This window comes from Schistocerca americana, chromosome 1 (genome assembly GCF_021461395.2).
Source record: "Schistocerca americana isolate TAMUIC-IGC-003095 chromosome 1, iqSchAmer2.1, whole genome shotgun sequence".
NCBI classification, from domain to species: Eukaryota; Metazoa; Arthropoda; class Insecta; order Orthoptera; family Acrididae; genus Schistocerca; species Schistocerca americana.
Window position 1 is genome coordinate 911,804,474 of NC_060119.1, and position 20,986 is coordinate 911,825,459.

Sequence of the window (20,986 nt, forward strand, 5' to 3'; positions counted from 1 at the left end):
CGCCGCCATCGGCAGCGGCACGCGACTGCACACTCACCTGCCCCACTACCACGTCTGCACGAGCCTCACCGAGGGACTTCCCACTCGGAGTGAAACTCACTGCGAAGCAGCCAGTTCATTTTTATTACCTTTATAAGTTACGTATGTTACTTCCTTCACGTACGATAGAGAATTCGTTGTTTCACATTTTCGTTTAATAACATCCTGACGTTTTAATCTTCGTTCTAAGGAGTTTATCATTACTTACGTGATGTACAGATTTTTTAAAAAAATTGAAGAAGCTGTTTAGCCAACTTACGAAAATGGACCCGGTCGACGTCTTCGACGACCAGCGATATTTTGATAGAAGCGCACACATTGTCCTTTCCAGGTACAAGTGCATTGGAGAGCGCTGTCCGACGAAATTTAAAGCCTCGTTTGCAGAGCATGATCTCGATAAAAATACACACACACACACACACACACACACACACACACACACACACACAAACACCGTGAACGCTAACGTCACCATACAACCAAACTTCACCAACGCCAAAAGTTATCGGTAATGAATCTTACTTACCAAAGGATGAAGTAACTTAACTCCACCCAACTATGGTTTATGAAAATGGTATCTGTTCTTTAGGACATATCTGAACGACCAGATACCATCCTCATAGAGTTAAGGCTAACCGGCCATTGACTTTCTTCTTCTGTGCTGGATGCACACGCATTGTCCGAATTCTAACGGAACTCGGTAGGATTGTCTGCCACGGGTAATGAGTGTTGGTTGGTTGTTTGGGGGGAAGAGACCAAACTGCGAGGTCATCGGTCTCATCGGATTACGGAAGGACGGGGAAGGAAGTCGGCCGCGCCCTTTCAAAGGAACCATCCCGGCATTTGCCTGGAGCGATTTAGGGAAATCACGGAAAACCTGAATCAGGATGGCCGGACGCGGGACGTAATGAGTGTAATGGGCAGATGCACTAGGAATGTAGTGCGTGGACATTAAGTTGGGAATGTGAGTCTCACGGGGAGCGTGCTAGGGATAAATCCCTGCAGTTGCACTATACTCTGTGCCCTGGCTCAGATGGATAGAGCGTCTGCCATGTAAGCAGGAGATCCCGGGTTCGAGTCCCGGTCGGGGCACATGTTTTCAACTGTCCCCGATGATGTATATCGAAGCCTGTCGACAGCTTAGGGTCATGATTTAATTATCCTTTCATCTATGGTTTAGCCAGTGAGACAGCATGACCCGAAGTAGAATTTAAGCAACAATCTTCATAGATTGTTCACTTTAATCTTCAGCACATCAGTACTCCACGGTCCTTATGCCATGACCACCATATGACATGCTACAACGCAAAGGATAGTGTAGACGCCCACCTTACTCAAAACGAGATCATCCTGCACAGACCGTAAAGGTTCAAATTCTCAGAAAAACACATGTTCCAGCAGAATGCAACCAATCTTGTTTGAAACTCTTTCTGCGTAAGGACAGAAAGGCTACGGTCTTCGGCACCACCTCGTTATTTTCATCACTTATCCGCTTCACAGTTGGTCGATAGCGCAACGCCCGTCTGATTCGTCTTGCCCTATAAGCATTCTGGCGAGAGTTGATTTCGCTGTGATCTAACTCAGCTGAGAAACTTTCAGCGACTGAGATTAACGTCTGCCCTGTGAACCACGGTGATTCGGTTGGTGACAACTATCAACCTGGGGATACATATCGGTGTAAATTAGCTTCCTATAAATGGCACGTCCTTCCTGCCCAACACAACAACGAAGGGAAGGCAGCCATAATTTTCCACCTCCTTCCTGTAGCGAATATTAGAGTAGACTGAATCCAGATGTTCTAAAAAGCCATTTAAACTCTCATTTTCATGAGGTGAAACTACAGAAGTATCGTCTACATATATGAAAAGTTGTTTTATACCCCGCAAGAAACAGGTGTTTCAACTGAAGGAACTTCATCACCAGCCACATTCTTTCAACAAATGTAGTTTGGTAGCTTCTTAAGGCAAGGATACAATGAGGCAGGGGATGTTATGGGAGTTAAGACCCCCTGACTACAAGGAAAGTTTTAAATAAAGTACCATGAAAACATAGTGTGTTCAAAATGGCAAGGAATTCTACAGATTACGAGCTACGTTTAACGCGGGATGCTATCCGGTTCCTAGAGCCAGGCTTTGACTAAGTGAACGGGTTTGAGGCCTGACAGCACGCAGAGAAAGTTGTAGCCAGAGAACGTGACTTACTCACAGACCAATCATACTCGCTATCAACAACGAATCCAACACGGTTCCTGAGCCCACAGCTAGCAGCGTCGGATCGGAAGTAGAGTAAGGCGACTGGGAAAGCCAAAATACCCTTCACAAAGAGATAAATAACATAAGAACTTAAAACGTATAGACGAAACGACTTAAAGAAATAGCTTTCCTGTCATTCACTCGCCAGTCGGGGTGGTCGAGCGGTTCTAGGCGCTACAGTCTGGAACCGCGCGACAGCTACGGTCGCAGGTTCGAATCCTGCCTCGGGCATGGATGTTTGTGATGTCCTTAGGTTAGTTAGGTTTAAGTAGTTCTAAGTTCTAAGGGACTGATGATCACAGCAGTTAAGTCCCATAGTGCTCAGAGCCATTTTGTCATTCACTCGCTCGCAAAACCATAGTCTGCAGGCCTATATTCCCAATCATTGAGAGAAGCCGAACAGTGATCTTGGTGAGCACATAACTTCACGCCAACCGGACGCGTGTCAGTCTCTTATTGACTATATAGGAGAGGGCGCGATTAACAGCGGGCACGGCCAGGTAGAAAGTTAATATGGTGAGAGATTTGGAAAAGGGGACATAATCCATAGGTGGGTTCGAATGTGGGCTAGTAAATGCTAGCCGTTGATAGTGGAGTGGGGTAGAATCCAAGCTGCCGTGCTACCACATTCCGCTAACTGCCGGTAGCTGCGGGGTCACCATGGCTGACTGCCAACCGGGATCGGAGGTTTTATCCACTCGGAGACTGGGTATTGTGCTTTCCTCAGCACCATTCATCATCACTAACGCCTAAGTCACCTAAATGGTGCCTCATAAATAACTTGCATGTGGTGGCTAGCCACTGCACCACAGAGAGAGATGAATCAGCAGCCCTAAGACACACGGCAAAAATAACTTAAGTCTGAACTCTGCAGCAAATGTTCAGTATGTATTGGGGAAGGGGGGTTTGCGTGTGAGTCTGCGTGCCTACAAGGAGCCACGTGCAAATATTTAGAAGTAGCCTATATACACAAAAACAGTTTGTTGAGAAACTACTGCCACAAGACGACAATGTGCCGTCGAGGAGACCACCAGAATGAAATGTACATTCGAATTATCTGACTTTCGTAACTCAGACTGGATCACAAAATATTTATTTCTGATTATCGGTTTCAGCCAGTACAGACATTTTCACGTCTAGAAACACTTCGCAACAACCGTTGTGTGTCGTCAGCGTTGACAAAAAGTAACAGAAACTGCGACGAGTTTTTAGCTCTGCGGATGGCCTATGCTGGCTGCCATCGGTCATTAGAAGTAAATAGAATGAGATTTTTACTCTGCAGCGGAGTGTGCGCTGGTATGAAACTTGCTGGCAAATTAAAACTGTGTGCCGGACCGAGACTCGAACTCGGGACCTTTGCCTTTCGCGGGCAAGTGCTCAACCATCTTTTTTTCATTTTTTCTTTTTTTTTTTTTACAAGTGCTCGACCACATTTTTTCTAGAAAAGAACACCTATAACACGAGCAAAAGTTGCAGGTAAGGAGAAAACAAATAAAAGCCTCTTGTGTATGAAAATAAAAGACGACGTTCTTCATAAAATAACACAATATCCTTTGAGAACGTAAAACATAAAAGGTAGCTATATTCCCGCAAATGCCTTATTTTATTTATTTATGTTGTTAACACAAATGAGTATAGTCTCACCATCAGCAGCAACCCAAATTTTATTTTATGTTATTTTTTTGGGGGGGGGGGGGGTGGAGCACAGGAGAAAGAAAACAAATAGGCTGCAGATAGAGAGCTATGCGTGAAAAGGATAAACATGTGTAAGGAAAAAAAAAGAAAAAAACTTAGAAGAGGAGGGGAAAAGAGAAGGGAAATAAAATAGGAATACTTTCCGCGCCATGCTCCACTTTGGGTCGCCATCAGAACAAAATGCATTCTGTCATTGACCATTAAAGGGGAACGTGGGATCGTCCAGTCTTGGCTGGCACGGTTCGTCCAGATTCCAGCTTTGAGGCGGGTCGGTGAAAATACTCTGTAAATAGTTCGCGAAAGTGGTCCGATAGTGTCGATGTCGGCGAAGGGTGTGGTGATGTACTTGGAGGCGTGTCCAAAAGTCCGCCGGATCGACGATGTCGTCCCGGAAGAGGTATTTGACGGCCATGCCACTGATTCATGTGAAAGCGTGCCACTTAGCCGATGGAAAATAGGTCGTGTCGAGATATATCATCATGGTAGGAGAAACGTGATGTGGTGGTACTCGGAGGTAGAAAGCCACAATCTCCTGTACGAGGGTCCAGACAGCTGCTGCTGGCCCACACTCAAAACGATGTAAATCTGTATCTTCGACATTGCACTTGAAGCACAGGGGTGAGTCCACCAGTGCGATGCAATGCAGTTTCTGTCTTGTAGTACCATCTGAGCTACCCAAGCACGACTCACGCGGCGTCCTCACCGCTTCACTTCTGCCAGTACCTCGTCTCCTACCTTCCAGACTTTACACAAGCTCTCCTAGAGCACTTGCAGCGAAAGGCAAAGGTTCCGAGTTCGAGTCTCGGTGCGGCACACAGTTTTAATCTGCCAAGAAGTAAATATATTGTGATCTAAACTGTGTTTCAGTGTTGACAAACTTAGTAGTATAAAAAAGCGAGTTGCTTTTAAATCTCAACATTTTCACCCCGCATGTGACAGATAAGGAACAAAAAAAAAATTGCAGGGAGTTTCGCGGTGCTGAAAAACGGCAGGTTAGGATCGGGAGGTAGCCCCCGCGCCTTCCCTTTAATCCGCGGCGGCCCCGCTAACTACAGGCGGCTGCGGATCCCCCCAGCGGCAGCCGGCCGGGCCTCGTGGTGGGCAGAGTGGTGCGGGGGCCGGGGAGCGGGTTACAAATGGCGCGACGGGCACGCGCCTGTATAATTTCACGCGCCATGTCCCTGTTATTGTGCGCGCGGCGTGCCGTTTAGCGTGGCGGCGGCGGCGGAGGCGGCACCTGCTGTCAGCGCGCAGCTGTCCGCGCCCGCGTCACGGCACACGTGTTCACCGTCTGCCCCCCTGGACGTCTCCATCCTCTTAAGATCCACTTTGGAATAATTCCTCAAGGAGCTAAAACACGGAATTGATGGCGTCTCGACACTTCTACGCTATTTAGTCGACCAAAATGGAGACACGAAGCATAACCACACAAATCGCCAATAACTGGTTTAGCTATATAAAATAAAATAGAGCTGGTACCACATCGGTTAATGTGCAAATACTGATAACAAATCACTGAAAAAATTCTAAACATCAAAGTTTCGCAACACTGACAACCGAACTTTGGATGTAATACGACACATCACCTCAAGCATTCCCAAATTTTTGGCAAGGTGTTACACGCCTTAACAGTATAGGCAACTATCGAACCCTCCACCACTTCCTCATCAGATGTTGTTTCTCCAATCGTCAAACCTAAGGTTGGTTAAATACGATTTCCAGCTTTCTACATTTCAGCGTAATTTCTATATCCTAATACGTCATCAGTGCTCTGGCATTTTTTCGTGTCCAGGCGTACAACTGAGATTCTTGACTTCGACGTAATCTGAACTGCTATTTCTACATCGACTTATACCGTAATGCGTGTTTAACCATTACATTTCTGGCATTTTTTTCTCAGTGATTCGTTTCTTTACTCGACCGACTCATCTGATCTTCAAGTTACCAACACCATCACATTTCCAAGGCTTCTAATTCTGACAAGTCTTCCTTCCCCAGTCTTTGTGTTACGCATCCGCACTGAGTAGTTCTTCAAACCTCTCATGATTCTTTTCCTGGTCGCCAGCTTTATAAATATCAATGTTAGCCTATTGATAATTCCACTTGCCTTGCGCATTTCCTGTACCACTGTCTTTCTTGCATCTTCCTCTTTATTTGCGCCAGTGTCGGAATTAATTTACAAATTGCGACCCACTTTCTCAGTAAGTGAGGACGTGCGACACTGTTGATGTTATCTGTCTGTTGGATAGGCATACTAAGCCTTGTGGTCCAGACCAGCAGTTATCAAACTTTTTCCGTTGCGCCCCCCTTTTGAAACGTAAATTATTTTGCCTCCTCCCTCCCTATTTTCTTTTCTTTCCCCGACACCTCTTGACACAAAAACGGTCCACGATGTATGTTTACTTCTGTCTAGTTATTGCAACTACCAGTTACAACAACAACAACAACAACAATCATGATAGTAGTTACAGAGTGTCATTCTTCGAGCATATCAGAGACAAGCGTTCTTTAAAATTACAATAAGTTTGTGTTATTGAAAGGTGCTTAAAGTCAACAGTTACAAATAGTTTGTGAATAATTACGGCTGCACGTGAAGTTATTGGAACTAAGCAAATATGTTTATTTCACTACATATTCTATTTACAAATTAGTCCACAAATTAGTTAATTATTTAAGGTTTAGCTATATCCATCTATATTCATCTTATTTCAATTAGAATGCTTTAATATTTGAAAGATCACGACGTGCAAATGACGATAGTACAATAATCAACATTTAAATGCCCACTTAAAAACTGTTACATCGAAATGGATAATCTAAAAAGAGAATAAACAAGAGTAAGAATGCTCATGGATTAAAGTTCGGAAATTTTCTGAGATTTGCTCATTTGGTGTGATGTGTGTGCTCGGATTTGTGAAAAAAGCAGATCCAGTCTTGGTCTGATCTTTCCAACAGCAACTCGTATATCCCCTTCCAGCTGCATTGAGACAGATGTTTCGTCTTGATTAAGGCCATTGCGGGAAACGCTGACAAGCAAGTTGAGGCGAAGGATAATAACTCGTCCAGTGCTTTTCTTCCTAGACTGAGATATCCATTCCATGCCTGCACCCAAAAATGTTCAAGAGACCTAGATTTAAATTCATTTCGAAATTTTCTATCTCTTGGGAGTTAAATTAGCTTCTCCTGTTCTACTATTGACAAGTGGTCTATTATGGTCGTACCGAACGGAATATTGAGTCAGTCAGACCCAGATGAAGGGTGAGGAATCATCGTCAAGTGCGTGAGACAGAGTCTGTTGCAATATGGTTTCAAGGTGATCTTGTGTGTAAAAATATCAGTTTTATTCGTGATGTGACTATGTATTACTGCGACATAATCTGGAATTGTTGACTAAGAGCTTCCAAATGTTCCATAACAATTTTACTCATTTTAATTGCATCCTAGTTGGTGACAGGAGTTACTCTTCGCCATCCGTGTTTTCCAAAGTCCAAGTTTTCTCTTAAACGTAAGCAATTTTTTGCTTAAAAAGATGATATTACTCTTTCAGCCTTGAAGTGATACGTTACGATCATTCAGTTTCTGAAAAACGTCGGCCAAGTTGGAGAGTATTAGAGCCCATTTTTCATCCAGAAACAGAGACATGGGCGCAGGATTTCTGTTCAATAAGAAAAGACGAGGTTCATCCTTCAGCTCCACAATGCGACGAAGCACTTTACCACGAGACAATCAACGTACCTCTGTATGGAATAGAAGCGAATCATTTGTAGAAACCATCTACTCATAAATAATGGGAAATAGCCTACTGTTTATAGCTCGTGCTTTCGCAAAATTTGCAACATCTACCGCAACGTGTAGCATTTTATTTACTTCTGATTCTCTTACATTAGAAGCCAATGGTCACCCGTATATAACGCAATGTGTGAATTTTAAAGGAGAAACAACCACAGTCTTACCTTGATCCCCTTTTTATTTCCAGTAAATGCTGCGGCCCCGTCGGTACATACACCAACATAATTTTTCCATTACAGGTTGTTTACATCAAGAAAGGAATTCACAAGAAATCAAATGACCTGTAGTCCACCATTCCAAATCTATACTGCCATCATGCATTTCATTTTCATAATAGTAGCTTACAAAAACAAGATGCTGGGAAAGATCTCCGACACCTGTCATCAAGATGCAGAGCCAATTCTGTGCTATCATGAAGACGTGGTAGCAATTAATCCTTAATGTCCATGGCTTTTGCATCATTACAACGAGCCCATAGTATCACCTGAGAATGCTATCGACTTCAGACACTTTCTCCACGCGTGACTGCGTACATTTTGAAGGCTGCGATAAGAAGTAATTTCCCAGCAATAACGTGTGGTGATTTAGATTTTGCATTGAAGTAGGAGACCTCTAGGGTTGCTCTTAGGGCTGTCTTAGGAACTGATACTTGGTATCTGAGGAATCTGTCATTTCCTTTCATTTGTTGCCCACGGAGCTTAAGTAGTTAGATGGGTTTACGTGGTCTGGACGTATTTTTTGCAGATGTCTGTCTAATTTTATTGGCTTCTAACTGCCGTTGGCTAAAATACCCAAACAAAGAACACATTGTGGCCGTACTTCATTATTTAAAAGAATGCTGGTAATGCCTAAATCAGATAGTCTACTTGATATTTATTTGCGTTTTTAACTAACGTTGCTGATAGGAACAGAAGTAGTTGCGAAAGAAGAATGTACTTTCATTACATTCGAATCTTTTTTCCTTATTACAAATGCATACTTTCGAAGGAGAAGGGTCTCTTTCATGGGATCTCCTGTTATCACTGTGAACCAGCCACTTATCCATGGGAAAGGCGGATCTTTTATCACTTTGTTTTAAATCCGGTTAACTGCTTCGACTGAACACGCACTAGATTTCAAAGTTCTTGCTGACCCGCTGCCTTTGAACTGACTCCGGAAACCTGGATCAAATAAAATGGAGAGTAACAAAGCCTGTGATTAACAATGGAAATGACTGTCACACCGTCAAATGGCTTTTTGTCATTAGTGACATTAAATGTTTGGTGAGTAGGTTACTGGGGTGATCCGCCACAGAAACTGTGGGATGGACTATTACTTGCGTCTTTTCTGAGTATTCCTACTGATATGGCCTACTGGTCAGTGCTTCTGAAATAAGACGCTGAATTAAGACGGGTGAGCTTCTCAACTTGGTTCACGGAAATGGGAAGCGGAAGCCTTTTTCAAATGAAGTCTTTTTCTTACATAATGTAAAATATAAATATCTCAAAGAAAACTGCCACCCCACTCCTTACGACTCGCTACGTCCCCCTCCCCCACCCCCCAAGGGGGGGGGAGGGACAATCCGCCCCACATTTTGAGAACGGCTGGTCTAGACCACTGCATCTGCCACTTCGAAGATATACGCAAGAAACAGCGGCAACCACTCGGACAACGCCGGCACGCGTGCAGTCTACACGGCCCCTGCATGCCTCAGCATCACGGGCTCTTCACATGTCGCCGTCACTACCGGACATCAGGCGGCGGTTCTAGCGCTCGCAGAGGCAGCCACTTACGAGGGACCTATTCGCGTCCCTACGAAACGTGACAGGAGAACAGTATTGCGAGAATCCCGCCGCCAGCAGCTATAAACGCCGGCGCACGAACTACACTAGCTGGTACGGCCATTAATAATGTGTCAATTTTGACATTATGTGCAATCCTTGGTACGGCCACAGCTTAACTACCTATGTAGTTGTCTCATTTCTTGCTAGCTACCTTTAACTCCCACCTTCGGAAGATGGTACAGGACTTCAAGTCCCACCGCCACACCTTCAGTGTACAATTAATGACGTTATTGCCAGACAGGAACATTTTTCACCTACACCAAGACAGTTAGGTCGCTCTAAACCGGTGACGCTATACCGCAACCTACCACAAAAGGACACCATCCTATTCTTCCGGCTTCGAGGGTCTCGCCCGACCTCCGGGCGGATGCTACTCACCTCGTCGTCTCAGGACGCTTTCGAAGACCATCGTATGAACGAACGCTCCTAATTTCAGTTTGCATCGTTCCCTCATCTGTGGACTTAGACTGTGTTAAGGACAGACTTTTCTGTGCCTGTGTTGGACTTAATAAGGACAGATTTCTCGGGACTTGGATAATTTCCCTGCTAGTTGAAATGGTTCTGAGCATTATGGGACTTAACATCTGCGGTCATCAGTCCCCTAGAACTTAGAACTACTTAAACCTAAATAACCTAAGGACATCACACACATCCATGCCCGAGGCCAGGATTCGAACCTGCAACCGTAGCGGTCGCGCGGGTCCAGAGTGAAGCGCCTAGAACTGCTCGACCACTGCGGCCGGCTTCCCTGCTAGTGTATTTTTACGAAGCTGCTAATCGAGTTACTACATAGTAGCAACAGTCAGGCGATTTTACATAGCAGCTCTGTCTAGCTTCTGCAACAGTACGTAGTGCGTGTGCCTTTTGTTCTTACAGTCGAAGCATTATCGTTGTCAATAAACTCCTTAAAACTTGATCACTGCTTTCCCCGTGTTGCCATGAGGGACACGTCTGCATCTGCGTGGGAAAGCCGAGCGAGTTGCAGTGGTTTCCTACTACTCGCTATCAACGTGGTAAGGCATCACTCGCTTTTTCGTGGCCGAGCTCTAGCCGGCTGCACTCAACAGGCGCATGGCTCCTTTCCTACACATACGTACGCATACATATACACGCAACGACACCACGGCTCATTTCACAATTTATCAAAATGTTTGTTAAGAGTGTTGCCGACCCCAAATTATTGTACAACTTCTGTTACTTAGCCTGTTACTTGCAACATTTTGAATCCAAGTCATCTTCTCTCTGAGGTGCATCTACTAGAAATTTATAATTCTGCAACAACATCTACAGTCCGAAAGCCACTTAACCGTGTGTGGCGCAGGCTACGTTCTGCACCACTGTCACTTCCCCTGTTCCAGCTGCGAATAGTTCGTGGGATGAACGGTTCTTGCTAACAACGGGACCGTACGAATTTCCTCTCACGAATTTGATGCATACTGAGTGGGAGTGTAGGCACGACTAGCACTTGTACATATGTAAAAATAATGACGCAACTCTCATTCACTATCGAGAAAATCGAGTATGAAAATTTTAGGCGTGCTTATATACATTGTATGACAGTTGCTACGCAAGGAGTGCACTTAGTTTCAGAAGCGCGAGGTTGGTGGAGCTAATTTCGCTGCTGGTGCTACCTTTTTACACTATCTGCACAAATATTTGGTGATACAATGAATAAACCATGCATATGGACAACTTGGGCGTTCATTTCACGTGCCAAAAAAAATGTCGTGTGACTAGGGCCTCCCGTCTGGTAGACCGTTCGCCGGGTGCAAGTCTTTCGATTTGACGCCACTTCGGTGACTTGGGCGTCGATGGGGATGAAGTGATGATGATTAGGACAACACAAGACCCAGTCCCTGAGCGGAGAAAATCTCCGATACAGCCGGGAATCGAAGATCGAACCCGGGCCCTTAGGATTGACATTCTGTCGAGCTGACCACTCAGCTGCCGGGGGCGGACATATTATGTGCTGTATATGACAGTAATTATTGTTTTCCATGTTTCTACGGTCGGTGTCATCCTGATTCGTGCAACGCTTCATAGGTTATATGTTAAGCTTGTCACAAATGTAGATACAACAATATAAATAAAATGGCTACACTGATTTGCCAGTTTTGTGATATTTTCAATATCCTTAAAAGAAGAAAAAACTACTCCATTTATGAAAGTAATGAACTAATCATTAAACATGGATAACTTGCGCAGTCATAGTAAACCTGTTTTTAGAACTACATAGGAATAAAGAACAAAGTATCGGCGACGAGATCCGAGCCGGCAGCTGGCGCTTGTAAAACTAAGCACTTACTCGCTCGGCTGCAGAGATTTGAAAAACTGGCGACCCCACAAAGTATACAAAATGTCTAAAATTTTCAAACTCGATTATCGTGAAAACGGCTGAGAGTTGCATTGTCCTGTTTACATACGTTGAAGTCCTAGTTGTGCCCTGCACACCATGCCATTATGAATCAAATCAGTGAGGGCAAGTTCGTACGGTCCACTTGTAAACTTACGGTGGGAGCTCCAATCTCTCTGATGGACTTTTCTTGGGATATGTTTAGAGGGGAACAATATATTTGTTGATTCTTTTAGGAACGCACGCTCTCGGAACTTTAACAGAAAACGACACCGCGTTGCAGAAAGCCTCCCTTGCATCTTGTGCCACTGGAGTTGGCTGAGCATCTTCGTGACGCTTCCATACTTACTACATCGCGAAATGATCAGCTGTTCTTTGAATCTCCTCTATTAACTCTGTCAGTCCTATCTGGTACATGTGCCAGACTGATGATCAATATGCAGATATGGGTCTTTGTGGGTTCAACATACTATCTGACGGTTCTTCCAGTGAATCTCAGTCTGACGTCTGCCTTACCTGTGGTTAGTTTTACGTGGTCATTCTACTTCAAATCACTCTGAACCTATACTACTGGTAATTTGTGGATGTGACTGTTTCCAGTATTTGTTCTGCAGACGTGTAGTCATATAACAATAAGTATTTCAGCCTATTTATGCGGAATACGTAATTTTTGCTTATATTCAGGGTCAACTGCCAAACCTTGCAACAAGCGTCGGTCCTCTGTGGGTCTTCCTGAAATTCGGGAAAGTTTCCTAGCGTGGCAGCTTCTTTGTATATAACAGTACCTTCCGCGAAAGGCCTCATCGAAATCAACTGACGTTATAACAAACATAACTGCTGACTAGAAGAGGCTTCAGATAGAAACAACTTATTTGTGAAAATACACTGAAGAGCCAAAGAAACTGGTACACCTGCCTAATATCGTGTAGGTCCCCCGTCAGCAGGCAGAACTGCTGCAACATGACGTGGCATGGACTCGATTAATGTCTAAAGTAGTGCTGGAGGCCATTTACAACAAGAATCCTGCAGGGCTGTCCATAAATCCGTAAGAGTACGAGAGGGTTGAGATTTCTGAACAGCACGTTGCAAGGCAATCCAGATATGCTCAATAATGTTCATGTCTCGGGAGTTCGGTGCCCAGCGGAAATGTGTAAAATCAGAAAAGCGTTCCTGGAGCCACTCTGCAGCAATTCTAGACGTGTGGGGTGTCGCACTGTCCTGCTGGAATTTCCCAAGTCCATAAGAACGCACAATAGACATGAATGGATACATCTGATGAGACAGGATGCTTACGTACCTGTCACCTGTCAGAGTAGTATATAAACGTATCACGCGTCCCTTACCACTCCAACTGCTTACTCCCCACACCATTACAGAGATTCCACCAGCTTGAACAGTCCCCTGCTGACATCCAGGGCCCATTGACTCCTGAGGCCGTCTCCATACCCGTATACGTCCATACCCTCGATACAATTTGAAACGATACTCGTCCGATCAAGCAACATGTTTCCAGTCATCAACAGTCCAATGTCAGTGTTGACTGGCCCGTCGAGGCGTAAAGCTCTGTGGCGTGCAGTCATCAAGGCTACACGACTGGGCCTTCGGCTTCGAAAGCCCATTTCGATTATGAATCGTTTGCACGCTGACACTTGTTCATGGCCCAACACTGAAATCTGCAGCAATTTGCGGAAGGGTTGCAGTTCTGTCACGTTGAACGATTCTTTTCAGTTGTCGTTGGTCCCTTTCTTTCTGGATCCTTTCTCGGCGGCAGCGATGTCAGAGATTTGATGTGTTACCGGGTTCCTGATATTCACGTACACTCGTGAAATGGTCGTGTGGCAAAATCCCTACTACATCGCTATCTTGGAGATGTTGAGTCCCATCGCCTGTGCGCCAGCTATAACACGACGTTCAAACTCACTTGAATCTCGATAACCTGCCACTGTAGCAGCTGTAACCGATCTAACAACTGAGCTGACGCAGCGCCATATTCTGCCTGTTTAGATACCTCTGTATTTTAATATGCAAGACTATACCAGTTTCTTCAGCGCTTCAGTGTAAAATATGACCTTCGTAGAATTTCACGCCATGAGTCTTAATTCACAAAAAATTCATTAAGTCTGCATTAACCGGAGAAGATAATATTATTACATAATAATATAAACATAAAACAACTTAATTTGTAGCAAAATTCAAAATCGTCGAAACACCACGTTAACACAAGTAATTTAGTTTTTAAATTCAGATCTTCGATATTCAAGATGGTTGTATCTGATCTTGCAATTTTCCATTCTGAATCTGTTTAAGTTATTAATGCCTCAACGTGACTAAATGATTTGCTTTAGTATTAATTAAAATATAGCCTTTTGCTTACAACCGTTGTACTGTAATTAGGTGCACATTGCATGGTTTGCCTTATGATATTCACGGTCATATACAATATCAACAACGCAAATCTGAGTAGTGAAGGAAACCTTTTAATGAAGTATATCCCATAAATCGTATTGTGCCAATATGGACAAAGAAGTGGATGGGGATATTGGATTCAGTAACAGATATCTACACGTGTATGTGAATTTAATGTGTTTGACATCATGTGTGTCAGACTGTTACGAGTGAAAATCGTGTGCTGTTTGAACTATGATGTTACGTGTAATGGAAGTCGATCTTGAAACACTCCATACATAAAGATCATGGATAAAAAATATTCAACTGTTCACACGTCAAGCAATTACCAACCGTGCATATGATGCTCGAGGTTTCTGGAGGAGAACAAAAAGATCTGTTTCAGAACGACGATAACTCTGTTGTATCATGTAAAAATTCCTTTGTGATCCAAGCAGAAAATCGATTCTGCTTTATTTCACTTATGCTTCATTCATGCATTACGTTCTCATGCAAAAAAACGCCACAAGGTGCATCAGAATTCAGTAAATGAAATACTATATTAGACAAACCTTAAAATCAGTTATAAACAGTGCATTCGCCAATTAAAGGAAGTTGATACCGTTTGCTCAGACAAGCCACTACTAATAAATATTATGTATGAACAAAGAAAGTACTTATTCATTACATAAAACGTTCAATGTCACCTACAACTCAACCTAAAACGACAAAAAATTTTACATAAACTACTTGGTTTCTGATGAGACACATTGCCCATCATTAATGTTACCTCTCAGTGTCATGAAGACACATACAGCTAATGCAACAGTATATTTCTCTCAATAAAGCATTGAATAGCGCGTTTTCAAGAAAATGAAATAGACGTTAGTGTCTGGCGTTGAGAATCAACTGGAATCGTTACAACTGAACAAAGCCTCGGGGCCCGATGGAATCCCTATCAGATTCTCAAACAAAAACTTCTGTTCAGTAGTTCGAAGAAACTACAGGATACACCTGTCTACAAGAAGGATAGCAGAAGTGACACCCATTCGTTGTAGAATCTTAGAACATACTCTGAGCTGAACCGTAATGAGGCATCTCGAACATAACGACCTCCTTCATGCCAACCAACATGGATTTCGAAAATATAGGTAATGTACAGCCTAGTCGCACTTTTCTCGCATGACATCCTGAAAGCCATGGACCAAGGCATTCAGGTGGATGCAGTATGTCTCCATTTCTGAAAAGCAGTTGAGTCAGTGCCGCACCTACACTTATTATCAAAAATACGATCCTATACATTATCAGATGAAATATGTGACTGGCTCGATATTTTTTGGTAAGGAGAGCGCAACATGTTGTCTTCGACGTGTGTAGATGTAACTTCGGGTGTACCCCAGGTAAGAGTGTTATGTTCTTTGCTGTTTGTGTTGTATATTAATTATCTTGCCGTCAATATTAATACAATATAGTAAGCTCAGACTTTTCGCATATGATGCAGTTATCTACAAAGAGGAATAGTCTGAACGAAGTTGTACAAATATTCAGTCCGACTTTGTTAAGATTCCAAATAGGTGCAATAACTGGCAGCTCTCTTTAAATGTTCAAAATGGAAAATTCTACACTTCACGAAACGAAAGAACATAGTATCCTGTCAATTAATATTAGCGAGTCACAGCTGTAAACAGTAAACTAATACAAACGTTTGGATGGAACGCTTTGTAGGGAGGTGGAGTGGAACGATCGCATAGCCTTAGTCGCGGGTAAAGCAGGTAGTAGACTTCGGTTTACTATTGAAGCACTAGGGAAACGTAATCATTCTGCAAAGGATATTGTTTACAGATCACTCGTGCGCCGCATCCTAAAATACTGCTGTAGTGTGTGGGACCCATACCAAATAGGATTAGCAGGGGACATTGAAGGTATACGGACGAAGGAAGCGCGAGTGGTCATTGGTTTGTCTGGCACTTGGGAGAGTGTCACAGAGATGACGAATGAACTGAAACAGAGCACTCTTGAAGACAGGTGGAACCTGTCACGAGGATGTTTACTAATAAAGTTTCAAGAACTGGCTTTAAATTATGACTCTAGGAATATACTACAACCCCCTGCATATCACTACCATACTGGACGCGAGGAGAAGCTAAGATTAATTACAACAGGCACTGAGGCATTTAAACGATCATTCTCATTCCTTCCAAGCTCCATACGTGAATGGAACGGGAAAAATCCCCAATAACTAATAACTGGTACAGTGAGATATATACTCTGCCATTCACTACACAGTGGTTTGCAAAGTGTGATGTAGATGTAAAATCGGCTGCGCTTAAGGGTGCAGCGCTTGATAAATTTTGACAACTCAGATGGATGTACAATGTGGTAGGCAATTGATTTCGCGAACAGCGTTGCTAGTGCCTTACAATTTCCGACAGAATATACATTACAGATACAAACAAGAATAGATTTTTCCGCAGCACTAGTTTTTCTGTTGTAATGTATAGGAACAAAAACACCATTAGAGGAATTTGAAATTCGTAGCTTACTTGACGGAAGCAACAATTGGGTTTATATGTGCCTCACCTAATGAAGTATGTCGTGATGGTCTGGTCATACCCTTCTTGAGTCACTGTCATAGCATGTGACATAGGGCTTGTAATATGAAATAGGTAAATAATCCTTATCACGTACAGACCCATCGAAACTTTTTCCTTAAATGCTATGTGGTGGAGATACAGATGACATGAACATGGAGGTGTGGTGCAGTTCTGTGCTCAGAGACCATACTCCCACACACAGGTAGTAAACAGACTAGTGATTATATCAGAAAAGTCAGAAATCTCTAGATTCTACAACAATGCTGAGTAGCTCCTGTACTAAAATTTTGTGTCCACGATACCGCTACGGTCGTGGCGCGTGTCATCGTCGGCTGTGTATGAGTGTAGGAGAGGAAAACTTTTGTGACTCACTCCGCGCCCGTGTCTGCCCTTTCCCGTTTACTCAGCTCCCCTCGGTGGCGCTTAATTAGTTACTCGCGTTACTTTGTTTGTTCCATGTACTCAGCAAGCACTTCACGGGCCTCATACGTCACAGGGGTGTTGCTCTAACGACCGTGTCGGCAGAGGAGAGAAATGTTTTCAGCAGAACGGCAGAGTTAAAGAGACTTCCGGTAAGTATCTGAAATCGAGCAACGCTGTTACCTCCGATGAGATTAGCAGTCGATACTAGCCTTGAACATCGCATCAAGGAGCAAGAGTAAACGTACGGTGGTACAAAGTTATCTGGCACTAAATTTTCTCATATCAGACTGTATACGATATTTTCCTTCAACCTCTACCGATTTGTTTATAAAATTATTTATGAATGAACCCAACAACATTTAAAACATTGAAGTATACAATTTTATATTGAGTTTTTGTTGTTCAGGCATTTCTATTCATCATCGGGTGGCACATAGTCATATTTTTTCGCCCATACATGAAAAATTACACGTTGGTGGATGTCAGGTTAATAACAATACCAAGAGAGGTGGCGCAGTGGTTAGACACTGGACTCGCATTCGGGAGGACGACGGTTCAATCTCGCGTCCGGCCATCCTGATTTAGGTTTTCCGTGATTTCATTAAATCGCTCCAGGCAAATGTCGGGATGGTTCCTTTCAAAGGGCACAGCCGACTTCCTTCCCCGTCCTTTCCTAATCCGATGAGACCGATGACCTCGCTGTCTCGTCTCCTTCCCCAAAACAACCAACCAACCAACCAACCAATAACAATGAAATGGGTTCTTCGATGAAAAAAAATTCTCTCTGTGATATGGCACTTCTCTTCACACTTCAGAGCACTAAATTTTAATGAAATGAATTATTTTGAAAAACGCTGCGAAATGTTGATCCTTCCTGGGTGCTTTTGGCTGAATGTCACTGAGTACCACCTGAAAATTTTCAAGAGACAGAAACAGATAAAGATTCTAACTTGATGCACAAAAAATATAACAATCAATGAAAATTTTACAAAAAATCAGTTTCGGATGTCCAAAGATAAATCACCTGCCTGGCAATATTTTTGTCAGTCCTTATTATACTTCGTTAATGGAGAACTGGACAAAGTGACTAGGCTGAGGTATTCCTGTTTGTTAAGGTGAGCACCGATAGATAGAAATACATAGAAACCAGTGATTGTAATCTGTAGCTATTGGAGTTAAATACAGAATAGATTAATCACCTTAGGATAAAACTAAGTTCATTAAACAATTTAGTTTCTACAAAGTAACAAAAAGGCCACTTTGTGAGTGGGAAAGTGGTCACTTAGCTTTAATCCAAAAATAAGGGTTAAGAACTGTTTTAACAAAGAACTAAATATATTTCATTGCGAAGCATAATTCGAATTACACTTTTTAGAAAAAAAAAGTCAAACTGTGCTCCTCATCCCCTGTACAGTGATCGTGAGCGCTGAGGGTGCGTGCTTGGTTATGAATCCGCTGCTCTTCTCGCCTTCAATTTCAGTTATGTTTTTTCGCACTACATGCACTCTCTGTCTTCATGGTTGTCGTCCACAATAGTTCTTTCAGGATTCAGTTCCCGCTATTTTCAGTTTCCTTTTTACTGTATTTCTTCTCTTCGGCTAATTTCCATTTTTCCTTCTTTTTTCTTATCTTTATTTATTTGTCCCCTTTTTAGGGCACTATTTTAAGGATTTGCTGTAAGTATCACTGCTGAGCCCTCCTTTGGGCAGCTGCTTTTACGTTTTCCGGTCGACATTGTGACCGGAAACCGCCACCGATATGGGCACATTGCTCACATTGATGCCTTTATACAAAATCTGTATCCCTCCAGTAGCATAACCGATCTTTCAATACCTAAAATGAGTATTATGGTGTCAAGATATGACACTTTCAACAGAGTTTCATTAAAGAGATGCAAGGGATTTTCCATTGTAACAATAAAGATACAAGGAGACCGCTTAATTTACGTCAGGAAAACTAAAATCCATAAAAGATGTTATAATCCGGGAAGTTACACGCAAAGCAGGTTATGCTTGATGGAGTGACTCTGCTCTCCCGCGCGATATCGACACCTCATAGCTCCCGGAACCCCAGTAGCCACTCTGCCCACCAAGACCACTTTGCCTGTCTCTGCCCTACTTGTTAGAGTTTTTACACATATAATAAAACTTGTCAGCGTCAATCTACGATAGCAGCAGTTCTGACCACACGACAATGCTTTAGTATCCGACGATGATTTGGATTCGCCGCCTTGACCAAGTACTGACAGGAAGAACACGTCAGACATGCTCGTTCTACAGGCGACAGCCGTGGCTTCCCCCCAAGCGAGGAGCAGTCGCCGCAGGCGTGAGATGCGGCCGTCTCTGACGATTACAGTTCGTCAATCACTGGTGTTCAATGTCTATGTCTTCAGCTTGTCATTAACTGACAGTTCGTCATTTCGACCAATATTACCAACTTAATTCGTATTTTATTTATGAATTGTGCTCGAATGCTGTTTTTTGTACACATATCTACTTGGTGGTTATAACTAAAGTGCAACTACTCTCAGAGGTCTGTGGGCTGTAATTATCGTATGCCAGCAAAACTTGGTAGATATCCAATGCGTTAATATGAAACCGATGTACGCTGGTAAAAAAATTATTTCCAATTACTATCAGGTGCAAATTCAGCGCTGTACAGCATCTCTTCGACGTCTCCCGTGCTCATAATAAATTAAATGTGTAAGCTACGGATAATAATAAAAGCAGCACTACGCCTCTCTAACTTATTTCATCTTTACATCTCACGTCCCGTTTCTGACCCATTAAACATTTCTTTCGTGCATTCACAGCACCTGATTTGCACACGGCTGCCAAAATTTTTTCCAGCGTATATCCTTTCCGCGTTAACGCATTAGAATACTACCAAGTTTCGCTGACATACGATAATTACAGCCCACAATGGACTTCTAATATAACCACCGGGTACATGCCGTAATGCCTCTACGGTAGCCTACAGGTTATGCTGCAGTGGTAAATAAGGATGCGAATTTGTATTGCTCGAGAACCACGAGAAAAACAGCCACATTGCCGATAATCTCCTAAAACATCTCGAGAGGTGCAGAACTGTGTTGCCTTCTCGTGAATGGATATAATAATCGACGTCCTGTTATTATGCGAACGATTACCTAGCAGATTAACTAACGTGTTGGCTTACGCATCGACTAGCCGCGGCTGCCACCGTCTCACACTCAGGTTGTCACGCGCGAAACGAACCGTCATACGCAGCACTCGTGGGCATCGATGTGCAGCTGTAAACAGCCGCATTGAGAATGACTTCCGGGAATATCTGCTCTAAGTTAGTAACACCATTTTATTTACTAGAATAAATGACATAGAACGAAACGCAGTTTAGGTTTTCTATTGTTTTCGTTTGAATTAAATAAATTGCAGTTGCTCTCACACTGAAAACGCCTATGTGAAACGGTAGGGGGTTCGTATAGATATATATATATATATATATATATATATATATATATATATATATATATATATATATATACCTTGGCAGTTTAATGTATGGTGCGACATTATGGGAGGAAGGATAATTAGTCCCCATTGATAGTGACTGGGCCAAATATCTCACGAAATTAGCATCAAACGATAAAACTAC

At 43.1% G+C, this 20,986-nt stretch overlaps 1 non-coding gene across 1 annotated transcript; it reads left to right on the plus strand.

The window, feature by feature from the left end:
• Positions 1-1,057: 1,057 nt before the first annotated feature.
• Trnat-ugu lies at positions 1,058-1,134 on the plus strand. The gene has a single exon. It is a non-coding gene; the product is annotated as a tRNA-Thr (tRNA).
• The last annotated feature ends 19,852 nt before the right edge of the window (positions 1,135-20,986 follow it).